This window comes from Macaca thibetana, chromosome 1, assembly GCF_024542745.1.
Source record: "Macaca thibetana thibetana isolate TM-01 chromosome 1, ASM2454274v1, whole genome shotgun sequence".
Taxonomy (NCBI): Eukaryota; Metazoa; Chordata; class Mammalia; order Primates; family Cercopithecidae; genus Macaca; species Macaca thibetana.
The window spans coordinates 12306742-12324122 of record NC_065578.1 but is presented as its reverse complement, the minus strand read 5'-3'; the positions used below and the strand labels follow the sequence as shown (position 1 = coordinate 12324122).

The 17381-nt window shown below is 46.6% G+C and overlaps 2 protein-coding genes across 4 annotated transcripts in view; one reads left to right on the top strand and one right to left on the bottom strand.

Annotated features, from left to right (window-relative positions):
- The window catches only part of DHRS3 (dehydrogenase/reductase 3), a 1035619-nt gene that overhangs the window by 478303 nt on the left and 539935 nt on the right, over nucleotides 1-17381 (top strand). The window lies entirely within an intron of this gene.
- The window catches only part of PDPN (podoplanin), a 36858-nt gene that overhangs the window by 12052 nt on the left and 7425 nt on the right, over nucleotides 1-17381 (bottom strand). The gene's annotated exons all lie outside the window — the stretch shown is intronic.

Sequence of the window (17381 nt, the reverse complement as noted above, 5' to 3'; positions counted from 1 at the left end):
GCATTAAAAGGTAGAGCAGCCAGCCCCTCCCTGGGGCCCCACCGAGGTGGCCTGGACAGGGGACGTACATCTTTCCTTTTCAATAAGGAACCTGATTCTTCCTGGTGTCATTTCATATGATGAATTAACATATTCATCTAGACCTAAAAACTCTAAATTAGAGTCAACAGGAAAGATTTCTAAACATACCCCTTTGCAGACTCCATGCAAAACTCGGGTCTCCATCTTTTTATTGATTTTGTTCTTCTTTTCCCTTTCTTTTCAAATTAATTTTTTTTAAGAGACAGGGTCTCCCCTCCGTTGCTGAGGCTGGAGTGCAGTGGCACAATCCTAGCTCACTATAACCTCAAACTCCTGGGCTCAAGCGATCCTCCCGCCTCAGTCTCCAAAGCAGTGGGGACTACAGGTGCTCACCACCACATCTAACTTCCATCTTTTTAAAATCAAACTCTCTCCACTTAATTTTGAGACTGCTGTTCATTTTGACAATTAGAACCACAGGCTCTGACCACAGACCTCATAGATTACATGGAGTTTTACCTCTTACTTTACAGTTGAGATTACTGTCTACAGGGGAGGGTCAGTAATCTGCTTAGGGATGCCAAGATGCCAATAGAACACTTAGTAACACCAAGAGCCAAACTAGCTGGGTGCAGTGGCTCACGCCTATAATCACAACACTTTGAGAGGCCAAGGTGGGTGGATCATTTGAGGTCAGGAATTTGTGACCAGCCTGGCCAACATGGTGAAACCCTGTCTCTACTAAAAATACAAAAATCAGCCCTTTGTGGTGGTGAACACCTGTAATCGTAGCTACTCGGGAGGCTAAGGCAGGAAAATTGCTTGAACCCAGGAAGCAGAGGTTTCAGTGAGCTAAGATTGCATCACTGCACTCCAGCCTGAACTCAATCTCAAAAAAAAAAAACCACAGCCAAACTAATGAACTGCCCCTGGCCCTGGCTTTTCTGCATTAACATTTGGACAAATGATGTGTCATGCCAATGAAAAAGGTTTCTGGGCCAGGCGTGGTGGCTCACGCCTGTAATCCCAGCACTCTGGGAGGCCAAGGCGGGCGGATCACAAGGTCAAGAGATCGAGACCATCCTGGCTAACATGGTGAAACCCCGTCTCTACTAAAAGTACAAAAATTAGCTGGGCATGGGGGTGCACGCCTATAGTCACAGCTACTCAGGAGGCTGAGGCAGGAGAATCGCTTGAACCTGGGAGGCAGGGGTTGCAGTGAGCCCAGATCACACCACTGTACTCCAGCCTGGCGACGGAGCGGGACTCCATCTCAAAGGAAAAAAAAAAAGGTTTCTGGTGGAGCAGGGGATTGGAGTGGACTACTAGGTTGAATTCTACAACGAGAGACAGAGCAGATAACAACAGTATCCTCTTTTTCAACTTCTGTTGCAGTGATCCAAACCACTCATGACTATGCTCAACCATCATCTCTAAAAATCACCAAACCACCTTCTTCATGCATTAAAAATGTGACTCATTGGCCATGGGCTTCTTCCCTAGACTCCAGTGGTTCTGGAAATTCCATGACTAAACACTGTTGCAAAATACACAAGCATACACATCCCGGGAGCGAGGGGAGGGAGGTGCTTGGAGACTCCTTTGTGTAATTAAAGAGCAGATGTTTGTTTGTCTCTAGGCAGCACTTACATTAGCAATCCATTCCTTGCCTTAAGAAACCTTATTCTCCCCACTGCTTAGACGGCCCAGCCAGAGGCACAGCTAATAAATATTTGATTATAGCTTCTTTGATGCCTAGAGGGAGGAAGCCTCTGAAGTAAGTTCACTTGTTCTATGAGCCTGCTCTTTGATTCTAGAGTCCTAATCCAGTACAGATAGCTTTGGATGAGCTATCTAAAGATTTTAAACATTTTTTTTTAATCTGGGGTATACGGCAGGGGGTTTACTAGTTAGCAATAACTGAATATTTCCATGCACGCAAATGGTTTGCCTCTCTTTGTGGCCTTTTGCACAGTAGGTGTAGAGGTAAGGCTTGGTGATTGGTTCCTACAAAAATGCATGACTTGCGGTATAAGCAAACATTTAGTGTATTTATATTGAGCTCAATGGCAAATATCCCTTTGCCAGACAAGTAGTCCTTATTACAAAACGTATAGAGCTTCCCATTTTATTTTCTCCCTCCCCTGGTTTGAACTTAGTTAACAAATCATCAATTTTAAACATGTTTTCTGGAGCTGTTCAGTACAATCACTTACTTATTTGGTGTATCTAACTTAAAACAATCCTTGCTTTAAAAAAAATCAAGTGCTCAATGAAGTTAGTTTGAATTCTTTCATAGAAAGCTCAGTTCATTGAAAGCGTAACTTGATAAAAATTCCTTCTTGCTCTTTTCTACTCTTGGCCCCCAGAGCGGAGTACTAAAATCACTCTGAATGGACAAAAGGTGTTTTATGAATGACAGTCAGGATTAAGATGCATGTCTTTTGTCTTACCACCCTGGCATTCTTTTTGCTCCATGGGAAAGTTGAACTTTAACAAGAGATCCCCAGTTGTCCCTCTTATTATCTAGGCTGAAGGCTTCCCTGGGTGAAGAGTTCCTACTAGGTCAGCTGGATGTTTCCAGCCAGCATCTGATGTTCTTTTCCCCGTCCTTGTGAAATTCAGATCATGTGCTGATGCCTTCACTTTCCAATCCTCTTTTCCCCAAGACACATGTGTGCATAGGCATACATACGCACACACACACATACAAGGATGCACATATGTGCACACACACAATTGTTTCTACAAGCGTAGAGTGACGAATTTGCCATCATAAACCAGCACCCACAGCCTGGCTTACAAGTTCAGTTCTGGAGTGGTGTACCCGCATGCTCATATAAACACTCTTTCCTGCCACACCCAGCCTCAGCTGAACACGGCTCAGTGGAAGTTTCCAAATGCAGCAGCAACCAACCGATCCACTTATTTTGAAATTTGTCGTTGTTGTGATTCTTTTAAAAAGCTAGGCTGGGCTGGGTGCGGTGGCTTACGCCTATAATCCCAGCACTTTGGGAGGTGGAGATAGGTGGATCATGAGGTCAGGAGTTCAAGACCAGCCTGGCCAAGATGGTGAAACCCATCTCTATTAAAAATACAAAAAGTAGCCGGGCGCGGTGGCTCAAGCCTGTAATCCCAGCACTTTGGGAGGCCGAGATGGGCGGATCACGAGGTCAGGAGATCGAGACCATCCTGGCTAACACGGTGAAACCCCGTCTCTACTAAGAAATACAAAAAATAGCCGGGCGAGGTGGCAGCGCCTGTAGTCCCAGCTACTCCGGAGGCTGAGGCCAGAGAATGGCGTGAACCCGGGAGGCGGAGCTTGCAGTGAGCTGAGATCTGGCCACTGCACTCCAGCCTGGGCTACAGAGCGAGACTCCGTCTCAAAAAAAAAAAAAAAAAAAAGAAAAAGAAAAAAAAAAAAATACAAAAAGTAGCTGGGCACAGTGGCAGGTACCTGTAACCCCAACTACTTGGGAGGCTGAGGCAGGAGAATCATGAGATCATGCCACTGCACTCCAGCCTGGGCGGCAAAGTGAGACTCTGTCTCAAAAAAAAAAAAAAGCTAGGATGAAGTTTCTATTTCCCAGAAGAAGATAATTTGATAAATCATCTGTCTCTTGGGGTTCTTAATTTTGAGAAAAAATAAACTTAAGCAATGCTTATTTATATGAAATCACTGACCATGAATACGTTTTATCTTTGCATTCATGTCTAATAACTCTTTAGATCGCACATATTACAGGATGGCATTTCTTTTTTTGAGATGGAGTTTCACTCTTGTCACCCAGGCTGGAGTGCAATGGTACAATTTCGGCTCATGACAGCCTCTACCTCCTGGGTTCAAGGGATTCTCCTGCCTCAGCCTCCCAAGTAGCTGGGATTACAGGTGTACACCACCATGCCCAGCTAATTTTTATATTTTTAGTAGAGATGGCATTTCATCATGTTGGCCAGGCTAGTCTCCAACTCCTGACCTCAGGTGATCCGCCTGCCTCGGCCTCCCAAAGTGGGCATTTCTTTTTCAAACAGAATTTCTTTTCTTTCTTTCTTCTTTCTCTTTCTTTCTTCCTTTCTCCTTCCTTCCCCTTTCCCCCTTCCCTTCCCTTCCTTTCCTTCCTTCCTTTTCTTCTCTCTCTTTCTTTCCTTTGTATTTATAGAGATGAGGTCTCATTTTATTTATATATATATTTATGTATATATATTTGTAAAGAAGAAGTCTCACTACCTTGCCCAGGCTGCTCCTGAACTCCTGGTTCAAGCAGTCCTCCCACCTCAGCCTCACAAAGTGCTGGGATCACAGGCATGAGCCACTGTGCCCGGCCTGCCATTTCTTTAAAAATACTTCAGAGTTGGCTGGGCGTGGTGGCTCACGCCTATAATCTCAACACTTTGGGAGGCTGAGGCGGGTGGATCACCTGAGTCAGGAGTTCAAGACCAGCCTGGCCAACATGATGAAACTCCATCTCTACTAAAAATACAAAAATTAGCCGGGCGTGGTGGCGCACACCTGTAATCCTAGCTACACGGGAGGCTGAGGCGGGAGAATCGCTTGAACCCAGGAGGCAGAGGTTGCAGTGAGCCGAAATCGAGCCATTGCACTCCCGCCTGGGAGACAAAAAAAAAAAAAGTACTTTAGAGTTTAGATGGAACATTCAATCAGGCTGTTATTGTAATTGTATGGTAATAGTCCAAATTCTTAATAAAAATCTTTTAAATACGTGTTTTCAGTCTTCTGTTTTTATTTACATTTCTTTGATTTGTGGAGCGAGTCGTTTCATCCATTTGTCTTCTTTTGTGACAGTTTTTTCTCTGCACGGCATTCCCTCTTGTAAGCACTCTTCGTACCTTAAGAATTTACTCTTGAGCCTAAATGCTGCTGGCATTTTTTTTCCCTAGTTGGCATCTACATCTTTCTTTTGCAAATGACCAAGCTATATCAGTAGTCAAACTTCTTAAACTTGTCTTCTCTTTGACGTCACACTCACAAACCCTTCCTCAAGACCACATAAATATTCACCTATATTTTCCTTACGGTATTGTTCTTATGTTTAATATTTCTATTTGTCTTACATTTATTTTGAAGTATAATAAAAGAGAAATATAATTTCCCCCCCAAAAGATTGGCCAATCACCCCGATAAATTCTCTTTTCCCCATTGCTTCAAAACCAGCTCTCATTGAGACAAATCTTTTCTTTCTAATACTATGTCATGGCTGGGTGCAGTGGCTCAGGCCTGTAATCCCAGCACTTTCGTAGGCCAAGGCGGGCAGATCACTTGAGGCCAGGAGTTTGAGACCATCCTAAAAAACATGGCAAAATGCTGTGCCTATTAAAAATACAAAAATTAGCCAGGCATGGTAGCACATGCCTGTAGTCCCAGTTACTCAGGAGGCTGAGGCAGGAGAATCCTTTGAACCCAGGAGGCGGAGGTTGCAATGAGCCAAGATCGTGCCACTGCACTCCAGCCTGGGCGACAGAGCGAGACATGGTCTCAAAACAAAGAAACAAACAAATAGTATGTCATAGTTACAGGAGAAACTTCTCAGCACAAGGCCCAGCTTAAGTGGTTAAGTGGCCTGGACACTGCCAACTGTCCCCTCTCCACGTGGCCCTCTGTCTGCAGACTCTCCAGAACCTGTTTCTAAATCCGTGCTCTCTTCACTGTAAGCTCCCAATTCCTCCTCACATCAGCTGACAGCTGCTGAGTTAAATCAGTGACCAGGGAGTAGCTAGAATAAAACTCAGTGTCTAGGGCAAGGAGGAAAAGTAAGTATTCAAACAGGTGCATTTGGGGTTGTTCAAGATCTGGCACTGACGCAGCATTGGAAATTCCACTTAACGTGGAAGATACCTCATTGTCCTAACACCCTCTCACCCACATTTACTACTCACAATGTAGGGTTTACATGGTGTCTCCCAACTGACTTGATTTCACAGCAGTGCTATGGTGGCTAGGCCCTTGGCCTGCCTTCAGAAAGAATCCTGTTAGGCCAGTTTAGCAAGAATCCCCCCAACCCGGACATCTCTTAGGAATTTTCCACCCACTGACCCCCTCATTCTGCTTATGGGCTACAAACCCACCACTTTTCCTTTTACTCAGAAGTGAAACTGAGCTCTCTTCCCTACTGCAATGGCCCTTATTACAGTGGTCTTGACTAAAGTCTTCCTTACAGTTGTTTTTTTTTTTTTTTTTTTTTTTTTTGAGACGGAGTCTCGCTCTGTCGCCCAGGCTGGAGTACAGTGGCCGGATCTCAGCTCACTGCAAGCTCCGCCTCCCAGGTTTACGCCATTCTCCTGCCTCAGTCTCCCGAGTAGCTGGGACTACAGGCGCCCGCCACCTCGCCCGGCTAGTTTTTTGTATTTTTAGTAGAGACGGGGTTTCACCGTGTTAGCCAGGATGGTCTCAATCTCCTGACCTCGTGATCCGCCCGTCTCAGCCTACCAAAGTGCTGGGATTACAGGCTTGAGCCACCGCGCCCGGCCTTCCTTACAGTTTTAACAAGTGTCAGAATTATTGTTTCTTTAACAAGGTTGGAAGTTAAGTGATGTGGCCAAACGCGGTGGCTTATGCCTATAATCCCAGCACTTTGGGAGGCCAAGGCAGGTGGATGACCTAAAGTTAGGAGTTGGAGACCAGCCTGGCCAACATGGTGAAACATTGTATTCTACTAAAATTACAAAAATTAGCTGGGCGTCGTGGCACAGGCCTGTAGTCCCAGCTACTCGGGAGGCTAAGGCAGGAGAATTGCTTGAACTGAGGCAGAGTGAGCTGAGATCGTGCCATTGCACTCCAACCTGGTTGACAAGAGCGAAACTGTGTTTCAAAAAAAAAAAAAAAGTTCAGTGATGTGCCAAGTTCACGGGATTCATTAGCGGACACAAAGCCCAATGTTATGACCGCATCCCTGGACTCACACATACAACGAAAAAGCAGCTGTGCATTTTCGTGATGTGCTCCTCTGGCAGCTTTGGGCTAAAATGCCTGCTCCCTCCCTCCCTGGGTTTTGAGATCCTTCCCCTTCTGCCCACGTGCCATCCTCATCTTCCCAGAAATCAAATTCCTGGTAGTCAGGAACCATCGCTTCCCCTGGCACCTCACTGCCTCTTATGAAATCCCATCTTGTTAGAATCTTCCAGTCTTATTTAATGACCACAGTCTTGACTTCCTCCAGTGTGTCCCCTTCCCAGGAGAAATCTGGATGAATCTAAACTTTCAGCAACAGCAGGTTAGAAGGAAGGTGTGACTTGCTCTAAAAGGAGGTGTTTCTTTGAGCAGCAGCAGCCCTCTCTCCTCTGAACTGTGCAAGTCAAGGCAGCAGCAAAAATCAAGACTGAAGCCTTCGTGAGTTCACCTCTACAGCCTCAGCTCCCAGCACTTGTATTCCTTCCACAAATGTTTACCAAGCACCTGCTATGCATTGGGCCACGTTCTCAGCACTAGAGACAGAAGTGAACAGCTAAGGTCTCCACTCTCAAGGACTTGAGTACTCCTGGAGTGGAGTGGGGTCACCATAAACAAATAAGCAACACATCAAATAAGCAATTAATCCTAGCACTTTAGGAGGCTCAGGTGGACAGATCACTTGAGGTCAGGAGTTCGAACCCAGCCTGGCCAACATGGTGAAACCCCGTCTCTACTAAAAATACAAAAATTAGCCAGGTGTGCTGCTGCATGCCTGTAATCCCAGCTACTCAGGAGGCTGAGGCACAAGAATCGCTTGAACCCAGGAGGTGGAGGTTGCAGTGAGCTGAGACTGCGCCACTGCACTTCAGCCTGGGTGACAGAGCAAGACTCTGCCTGAAAAAAAAAAAAAAAAAAAAAAAAAGATAGCTTCTTGAACACATAAGATAGCTTCCCTCATGCCTTCAGATCTCTGTTCAAAGGGCACTTTCTGGCCAGGCACGGCGGCTTATGCCTGTAATCCTACTAGCACTTTGGGAGGCTGAGACCGGCAATCACGAGGTCAGGAGATCGAGACCATCCTGGCTAACATGGTGAAACCTCGTCTCTACTAAAATACAAAAAATTAGCCAGGTGTGGTGGTGTGCACCCATAGTCCCGCGCACCCATAGTCCCGCACACCCGTAGTCCCAGCTACTCAGGAGGCTGAGGCAGGGGAATCCCTGGAGGCTAAGGCACAAGAATCACCTGAACCCTGGAGGCGGAGGTTGCAGTGAGCCTGAGATTGCGGTACTGCAATCCAGGCTAGTGACAGACGGAGACTCCATCTCAAAAAAAAAAAAAAAAAGGAGCAGGGGCACTTTCTTGGACTGTCCATTTAAGCGAGTACCCCTCCCCTCTTCCACAGCACATATACCTGAGTGCTTATCCGCACCCTGCTACCTACTCACTACTTGTCCGTCCTACTGGAATATAAGCTCGATAAAGGCTGCTTCATCTCAATGTCCACAATGCCTGAAATCCCTGGCACATACCAGGCACTCAGTAAGCAGCTGCTGAGTGAATGGGTGAGTTCTAGACAGGGGAACAGCCGGTGCTAACTAACCCCGAAGCCCAGAACGAGCATGGGGCGCTGCACGGGAGGGTGGGTGGTCAGTGTGGCCGGGTGGAGGGGCTGAGAAGGACAGAGATGGGGCTGAGAGGTGTGGAGCGGTGATTCTGTAGAAGTGTGTAAGGACGGGGTTTCAGTTGCGTTTGGAGTGTGAAGAGAAGCCAGGAGATATTGAGGCAGGGTGACCTCAGTTGAGTCCCAGAGGCCACTCTAACTCAAGTAAGTGAGTGGACTGTGTGTATCAGGGAAGGTGCCAGGATCAGGCTGAAGCAGACAGAAGCTTAGATTCTTTCTGTTGTCAAGACAAGGGAGAGGGGTTGGTGCTTACACAGGACAGTGGCAGTGAGGAGAGAAAGAACTGGGCAGGTGATGGCTGGGAAGTATTTGAAGTCATCACCCACTGACAATCAGAAATAAATGTGGGACAGGCGCGGTGGCTCATACCCGTAATCCCAGTTTTTAGGGAGGCCGAGGAGGGCAGATCACCTGAGGTCAGGGGTTCGAGACCAGTCTGGCCAACATGGCAAAACGCTTTCTCTACTAAAAATACAAAAAATTAGCTGGGCGTGGTGGCTTGTGCCTGTAATCCCAGCTACTTGGGAGGCTGAGACACGAGAATCACCTGAACCTGGGAGGCAGAGATTGCAGTGAGCGGAGATAGTGCCTGCCACACACTCCAGCCTGGGTAACAGAGTAAGACTGTCTCAAAAACCAAACAAAAAAAAAAAAAAAAAAAAAAGAAAGAAAGAAAAGAAGTAAACAAATGCAAATCCAGTAGAATTTTTTTTTGAGGCAGGGTCTCCCTCTGTCACGCAGGCTACAGTGCAGTGGCACGATCTTGGCTCACTGCAGCCTCGATTTTTCCAGGCTCAAGTGATCCTCCCACCTTAGCCTCCCAAGTAGCTGAGACTATAAGTGTGTACCACCATGCCTGGCTAATTTGGTTTATTTTTTGTAGACCGTGGGGTCTCACTATGTTGTCCAGGCTGGTCTCAAACTGCTGGGCTCAAGCAATCCTTCCGCCTTGGCCTCCCAAAGTGGGAATTCATTTTACCACCTGTCACAGCTCTACTGACAAACAACATTTAGGGTAGAAACAGATCTACTGAACAAAGTAAGGCTCTCCCTTTGCGATGCTGAGTCTTTAGATGGGGACTTCATCTTGTTAAGTCGTCTACATAAAATTTAGCTAAGGAGCTCCTGTGCCGTTTCCATCCTGATGTGAGGGAAAAGTTTCTTCCACTCCTATTTCTGCGGACCTGCAGCTCCCTAATCTGACTGCTGGAGCAGTTTCTACAGCATTTTATCCTGAACTGGTGACGCTGATTTTTAAAGTAAACAATTTACAAGCTGAGTTACCCTTGGGATTTTCAAAGGAAACCTAGGGTATTAGTCAACAGATTAAAGGAGTCTTTCATGTTGCTCAGTGTTTTCTAGCATCTTGGGCCGCCCTAGTGTCTAAATGCACAAAGGGGCCGGGCGCGGTGGCTCACGCCTGTAATCCCAGCACTTGGGAGGCTGAGGCGGGCGGATCACCAGGTCAGGAGATCGAGACCATCCTGGCCAACACGGTGAAACCCCATCTCTACTAAATATACAAAAAATTAGCTGGGCGTGGTGGCGGGTGTCTGTAGTCCCAGCCACTCGGGAGGCTGAGGCAGGAGAATGGCGTGAACCCTGGAGGTGGAGCTTGCAGTGAGCTGAGATCGCACCACTGTACTCTGGCCTGGGCCACAGAGCAAGACTCCATCTCAAAATAAATTTTTAAATAAATAAATAAATAAATGCACAAATAAATATGTCTTTGTAGATAGATGATGAAACGGTACTGGAATGACTTGTGGCTGCTGAGAAGCAGAATTTTTTTTAATTCATATTCTAGGAAGTTCTGATTTTCCCCTATAAAACAAACTCTAGGATAACTAATAATTAATTCTAGCACCTCCCCAATTACATTTGAGATAAAGTTATGCTTTTGAAGAGATGTTAAAATGTCTATTTGGAAGACAAAAACACCTACTTCTGTTCCTTTGCCCAGACACAGGCTTTTGTATATTATTTTTCTATCACATCGCAAAACTGAGCCCAAAAGCCTGAAAATAAACACACCCCAAACCGTAGAAAGGTGCCAACCTCCAACATTTTCCAGCCTCTGCCAACCACCCGCTGCAGTCACTGAGGTGCTCACATCTCTCTACAGTCCTTCCGCTCAGTTCAAAAACGTCCCCAACTTCGCTGCTTGCCGTTGCTTCCCTCAGTCATCATTGAAGAGGGTTCCCGCAATCAGGAGAAAGGCATCAGAATTTTCCCTCTCTCAATCACACCTTTTTTTTTTTTATTTTTAAATGAGACAGAGTCTCGCTCCGTCGCCCAGGCTGGGTGCAGTGGCGCGATCTCGGCTCACTGCAAGCTCCTCCTCCCGGGTTCACGCCATTCTCCTGCCTCAGCCTCCTGAGCAGCTGGGACTACAGGCACCCGCCACCACGCCCGGCTAATTTTTTTTGTATTTTTAGTAGAGACGGGGTTTCACCATGTTAGCCAGGATGTTCTCGATCTCCTGACCTCGTGATCAGCCCGTTTCGGCCTCCTAAAGTGCTGGGATTACAGGCATGAGCCACCGCACCCGGCCTCAACCACACCTTTTGAGTTGCCCCTTGTGTCCCATAGCCTGGCCCATCTCCTGACCTAGTGTTGAAACCTTCTTTTGGAATATTGATGTTTTGCTTACAGCCACACCACCCTGAACACGCCTGACCTCGTCTGGACTACTGATGCAACCACTAACTTTTGAAGTCCCAAAGCTTCTTTACACAAAGAAAGCCACTCCCTAACCCAGAGCTGTGGGCCCTCAACTTCCAGTGGCCACTGGGTGTGATCGGCATAATCACTGATGCGGCCAGTGAACGTTCTTCCCCCTTCACCCCTTCCATGGAGCCTGGTAAATTGCTTACTGGACCAAAAGTTTGGCCCTGGAAAATCTAGAGAATTGTGAATTAATCTAGGCTTTGGCCTGCCTGCCACTCTGTACCCACAGACATGTCCCCTCACTGAATTTTCCTCCAGGCATACATAGCGCTAACTAAAGTCCACACTGCCCCATAGATTGCTAGTCTGGCACCATGGTAGGTATTTAGTAGATGCCTGTTGAGTGACAGCATAAGTACATTTATACATTCAGGTAGAACATTTTTTTCTGAGACAGGGTCTCACTCTGTCACCCAGGCTGGAATGCAGTGGCGCAATCTTGGCTCACTGCAACCTCCACCTCCTGGGTTCAAGCGATTCTCCTGCCTCAGCCTCTCAAGTAGCTGGGATTACAGGCACCTGCCACCACACCAGGCTGTTTTTTTTTTATTTTTAGTAGAGATGGGATTACATCATGACGACCAGGCTGCTCTCGAACTCCTGACCTCAGGTGATCTGCCCGCCTCAGCCTCCCAAAGTCCTGGGATTACAGGTCTGAGCCACTGCACCTGGCTGGAACACTTCTTTAAAATTATCTTCTGTATTTATGTCCCTGCCACTGTCCACCAGGCTTCACCCCCGAGTTGTTAAACACCTTCCCCCATAATGAAAGAGATGGCGTAGCTGAAGATAGCACAGCACCTGCGAAGGGGAACTTGGCTGCGCTGCCGTTTGATTTCACACGAGCAGCAACCATGCCCACTCACTGTGGCAGGTCCTGTCGGCCCCTGCAGGCTGAGGCCAATGATGAGATGAGAACTGACTGTGTGCTATCAGCACTGGGGGCATGTGACTCTTCCGTAAAATGTAAGAGAAGCATGTCAAAGCTGAGGAGATCAGATGCGTGTCACTAGTTCCTCTGGAGAAATCAGGAGAAACCCAGCACGTGAAGATGTGAAACCACGTTCCCTGAGTTCAAGCTGGGAGGCAGTCTGCACAGTACCCAATGCCCTAGAGTTTGCTTTGGGCTCTTGGTGGGCTGGGGGGTGTCCCCTCTGGGTCACCTCCCAAAGTTGAGGGCAGCATTTTCAGGGTTTCTGCAGCTGAACTGGGCAATGAAGAAGAGGGGCCAGTGAGAGGGACTCCATTTTCCTTTCAATAGCAAGGAGTCACATAAAGTCACTAGGCAAATTGAATATTGATGTTTTGCTCACAGCCACACCATCAAGAACGGACAGGATATAAGATCCTTACGACATAATACAGGTATGACATTATCTCTCAGTCAGATCTATCCTCTCTCCCCTTTCAAGAGGGAAAGGAACTTAAATCTCATGTGTATCTTTCACAGATCTTTGCATTTAACCTCTAAGGCAATCCACAAGGTGTTTTAATAACGAGTGCTATTTGTTGGATGTACAGGAGACTGTGCAAACTGTGGTGTCAGGTGCATGCTCTCTTGAACTTTTTTTTTTTTTTTTTTTGAGACGGAGTCTCGCTCTGTCGCCCAGGCTGGAGTGCAGTGGCGTGATCTCGGCGCACTGCAAGCTCCGCCTCCTGGGTTCACACCATTCTCCAGCCTCAGCCTCCTGAGTAGCTGGGACTACAGGCGCCCGCCACCACGCCTGGCTAATTTTTTTAATTATTATTTTTAGTAGAGACGGGGGTTTCACTGTGTTAGCCAGGGTGGTCTTGACACCCACCTCGGCCTCCCAAAGTGCTGGGATTACAGGCGTGAGCCGCCGCGCCCAGCCGCTCTCTTGTTCTTTACAGAAGCCTCGCAAACTAGTATCATCTCATTTTTTAGCTGACAATGGTGAGGCTGAGAGGTTAAGTCAACTGCCCATGAAATGAGCAAGTGTCAATGCATGGATTAGACATTACCGTCTATTCAGACTCTCAAACCCATGCTCCCAACCACTGTGTCTTCACAGGCACCAATTACTCTTGACAAGCTCCCAGTTATATTCCTCTCTACTCCTAAAGAAAGGTCTGGAGTAGACTGAGCTGCCCTAGATGGTGGCTTCTGTAGATTACTGAGGAGGGGCTGCCAAGGGCACCTGCAGGTTCATCTTTTAGCTCTATCAGTGCCCTTCCAAACCCCACCTATCGTTCACTGCCCAGGTAAAACCCCATTCCCTTCAGAGCTCTTCCACGTTGCCAGGAGGAAGTAATTTCCTCTAAACTAGCGTAGAATTTGATAACATTTTGGCATTTACTACCTTCTCCCTAACAGCATCTGCAAGTTCCTTGAGGGCCAGGCCCCACCCTGCTGTAAGTTTATGGCCCAGCCACTAGCACAGTCTCCGCTGCCTGAATGAATGGATGAATGACATTCATCGTTTTCAGAGTTCATGGGAGTGAAATCAACACACTCATCAAGCACAAACATGGCTCAGAACTGCTCCGTGTTCACATCAGAGGCTGCTGATTACAGCTTCAACCAAGATTACTCAACCTGGGGATACGTTTCTCTCTTGACCAAAGCAGAACATTCGCAGTCCAAGAGGAAATGAGTTCACAGTTTCGTAGACTGAAATCACAGCTCTGTAATAGACTTTTCTGGAACTCAGCTAAGGCTGGTGTCATGAACATTCCCCTTCTAGGCAGGGCCACTTAGTACCTAATGACAAAAACCTGCTTTAGAAGTGCTGTCCTGGAGCAGAGCTTCTCAATGGGGTGTGTTTGGGAAGCACTTGCCTGTCTGCTCGGAAACTGAATGGAAATCTGAGCTGATTCACTCAGGGCTGTCAGCTGAGCAGGCCCTGATTTTGCAAGAGTGACACAAGAAGCCCCTTTGCATCTGACCTCACCGTCCACCCCACGCAGCTCAGACAGCCCAGCTGTGAGCCCAGGAGGACGAGGCCTGCAGGAATGTAGAGAATGTGGCCGTTTCCACTAGCATCCCTTGGCCTCGATCCCAAGCCTGGTTTAGGACCTTGAAGTGTACTTTGGTAGATTTTTAGAAAGTAGTTGTTTTTGGCTAAGAGGATCTCTTCTGTTCTTCCCTTGCCATTTTTCTCCCTTTGTTCTTATGTAGCGGGAAATTCAGGCAGCAAACTTCATCTCCAGGGCTTAGCTCTGACACTCTTTAGATGACTATCTTCCCAGGTATTCATCAGATACATCAATTTGGATGTCTTACTATTTACCTCAAACTCACCATATCTAGAGCCAGGCATATAAATGCCTTTTCCTTACCAAGTTGGTTCCTAATCTCTCATCTCTCCTGATTTTTTATGCTTCTATTATCTGCTTTCTGTCATTCCTATGCGTCTATCCTGTTTCCTCCCTCTTCTTCCTGCCAAATGTTTACTATGTACCTACCATGTGCTCTTTTAAGCACTCTCTTCTCTAAGGGACAAGATATGTACACAAATAATTAAAATAGAGAGGAGACTCACCAAAGCAATCTTGGTAAAGACAAAGTAGACTCATACTTCCATTTCAAAACTCACTATAAAGCTGCAGTAATCAAGACGGTGCTACTGGGAGAAGCATAGACATATAGATCAATTTAATCCAGAATTAAACCTATACATTTGTGGGTAATTGATTTTTGACAGAGGTGCCAAGATTCTTCCGTGAAGAAAGAATCACCTTTTTGACCAGGCGCGGTGGCTCATGCCTGTAATCCCAGCACTTTGGGAGGCAGAGGCGGGCAGATCACCTGAGGTCGGGAGTTTGAGACTAGCCTGACCAACATGGAGAAACCCCAACTCTACTAAAAAATACAAAAATTAGCCAGGTGTGGTGGTGCATGCCTGTAATCCCAGCTACTTGGAGGCTGAGGCAGGAGAATCGCTTGAACCCGGGAAGTGGAGGTTGCGGTGAGCCGAGACCGTGCCATTGCACTCCAGCCTAGGCAACAGAAGCGAAACTCTGTCTCAAAGAAAAAAAAAAAGAAAAAAAATACCATCTTTTCAACAAATGGTACCTTGACAACTCAATACCCACATGCAAAAGAATGGAGTTGGGCCTCTACTTCATGGCCCACACAAAAATGAACTCTAAATGAATCAAAGACCCAAATATCAGAGCTAAAACTATAAAAGCAAACCCCTGTAAGCTTGGACTAGGCAATACCTTCCTAGATGACGCACCGCCAACAGGACAAGCAAAAAAACAGACACGTTTAACTTCACCAAAATTTTAAACGTTACTCAATGGTCGCTATCAAGAAATTGAAAAGAGAACCCAGTCCATAGGATGGGAGAAAGGTCTGCAATTCATATATTTAAGGGTTTAATATCTAGAATATATAAAGGAGGCTTTCAATCGACAACATAAAGGCAACCCAACTTTAGTGAGCAAAGGATTTAAACAAACATATCTCCAAAGATATACAATTGGCTAAGAAGTGCATACAAAGATGCTCAGCATCACTAATCATTAGGAAAATGCAAACTGAAACTACGAGATGTCATTTCATATGCAGTAGAATGGCTACAACGTAAACACACACACAGAGGAAGAAAACAGTGTTGGTGAGGATATGGAGAAACCAGAACACCATGCATTGTTGGTGGAACTGTAAATAGCGCAGCCACTTTGGAAAACAGAATGTCAGTTCCTCAAAAAGTTGAACAAACTTGGTGTGGTGGCATGAGCCTGTAGTCCCAGCTACTTGGGAGACGGAGGCAGAAGGATGGCTTCAGCCCAGGAATCTGAGGCTGTAGTGAGCTATGATTGTGCCACCGCTATTCAGCCGGGGTGACAGAGCAAGACCTCATCTCTAAAAAATATTTTTAAAAAGAACGAAATTCTAGTGCATGCTATATAACATGGATGAACCTTGTAAGCATCATGCTAAGTAAACGAAGCCAGGCACAAAAGGTCACATGTTGCATGATTCCAGTGATAAGAAATATCTAGAATAAGCAAATCCATAGAGACAGAAAGTAGATCGATGGTGGTCAGGGTCTAGGGTGAGAAGGAAATGGGAATGACTGCTGATGGTTTGGCGCTTTCGGGAAAGGGGAGTGATGAAAATGTTCTAAAATTGGTCCGGCGCGGTGGCTCACGCCTGTAATCCCAGCACTTTGGGAGGCCGAGGCTGGCGGATCACGAGGTCAGGAGATCAAGACCATCCTGGCCAACACGATGAAACCCCATCTCTACTAAAAGTACAGAAAAATTAGCTGGGCGTGGTGGCAGGCGCCTGTAGTCCCAGCTACTCTGGAGGCTGAAGCAGGAGAATGGCGTGAACCTGGGAGGCGGAGCTTGCAGTGAGCCAAGATTACGCCACAGCACTCCAGCCTGGGCAACAGAGCAAGACTCTCTCAAAAAAAAAAAAGAAAGAAAGAAAAAGAAAAAGAAAATGTTCTAAAATTGATAGTGGTGATGGTTGAGTAACTCTGTGACTACACTGAAGACTACTGAATTGTTTGCTTTAAATGGATTAATTTTATGGTATATGAATTAATATCAATTTAAACGTGTGAATATAATCATGAGTGCTCGAAGAGGTGACTAGTAACAAGTCAGGAAATGCTGAACTGTAAGTCTTGCTGGCTCTTATTCCTAGAAATTTGGTCTCACTGGGAGCAGTGGCTTATGCCTGTAATCCCAGCACTTTGGGAGGCTGAAGTGGGCAGATCACGAGGTCAGGAGTTCGAGACCAGCCTGACCAATATGATAAAACCCCGTCTCTACTAAAAATACAAAAATTAGCCGGTGTGGTGGCGGGTGCCTGTAATCCCAGCTACTCAGGAGGCTGAGGCAGGAGAATCGCTTGAACCTGGGAGGCAGAGGTTGCAGTGAGCCAAGATCGTGCCATTGCATTCCAGCCTGGGCAACAGAGTGAGCCTCCATCTCGGGGAGGGGAGGGGAGGGGAGGGGAGGGGAAGGGAGGGAAAAGAAAAAGAAAAGAAAATAAATTTGGTCTTATCCCCACTTTCTGTTGTCGCCACATTTTGCCTCTTTACCTCCTGACCCCCA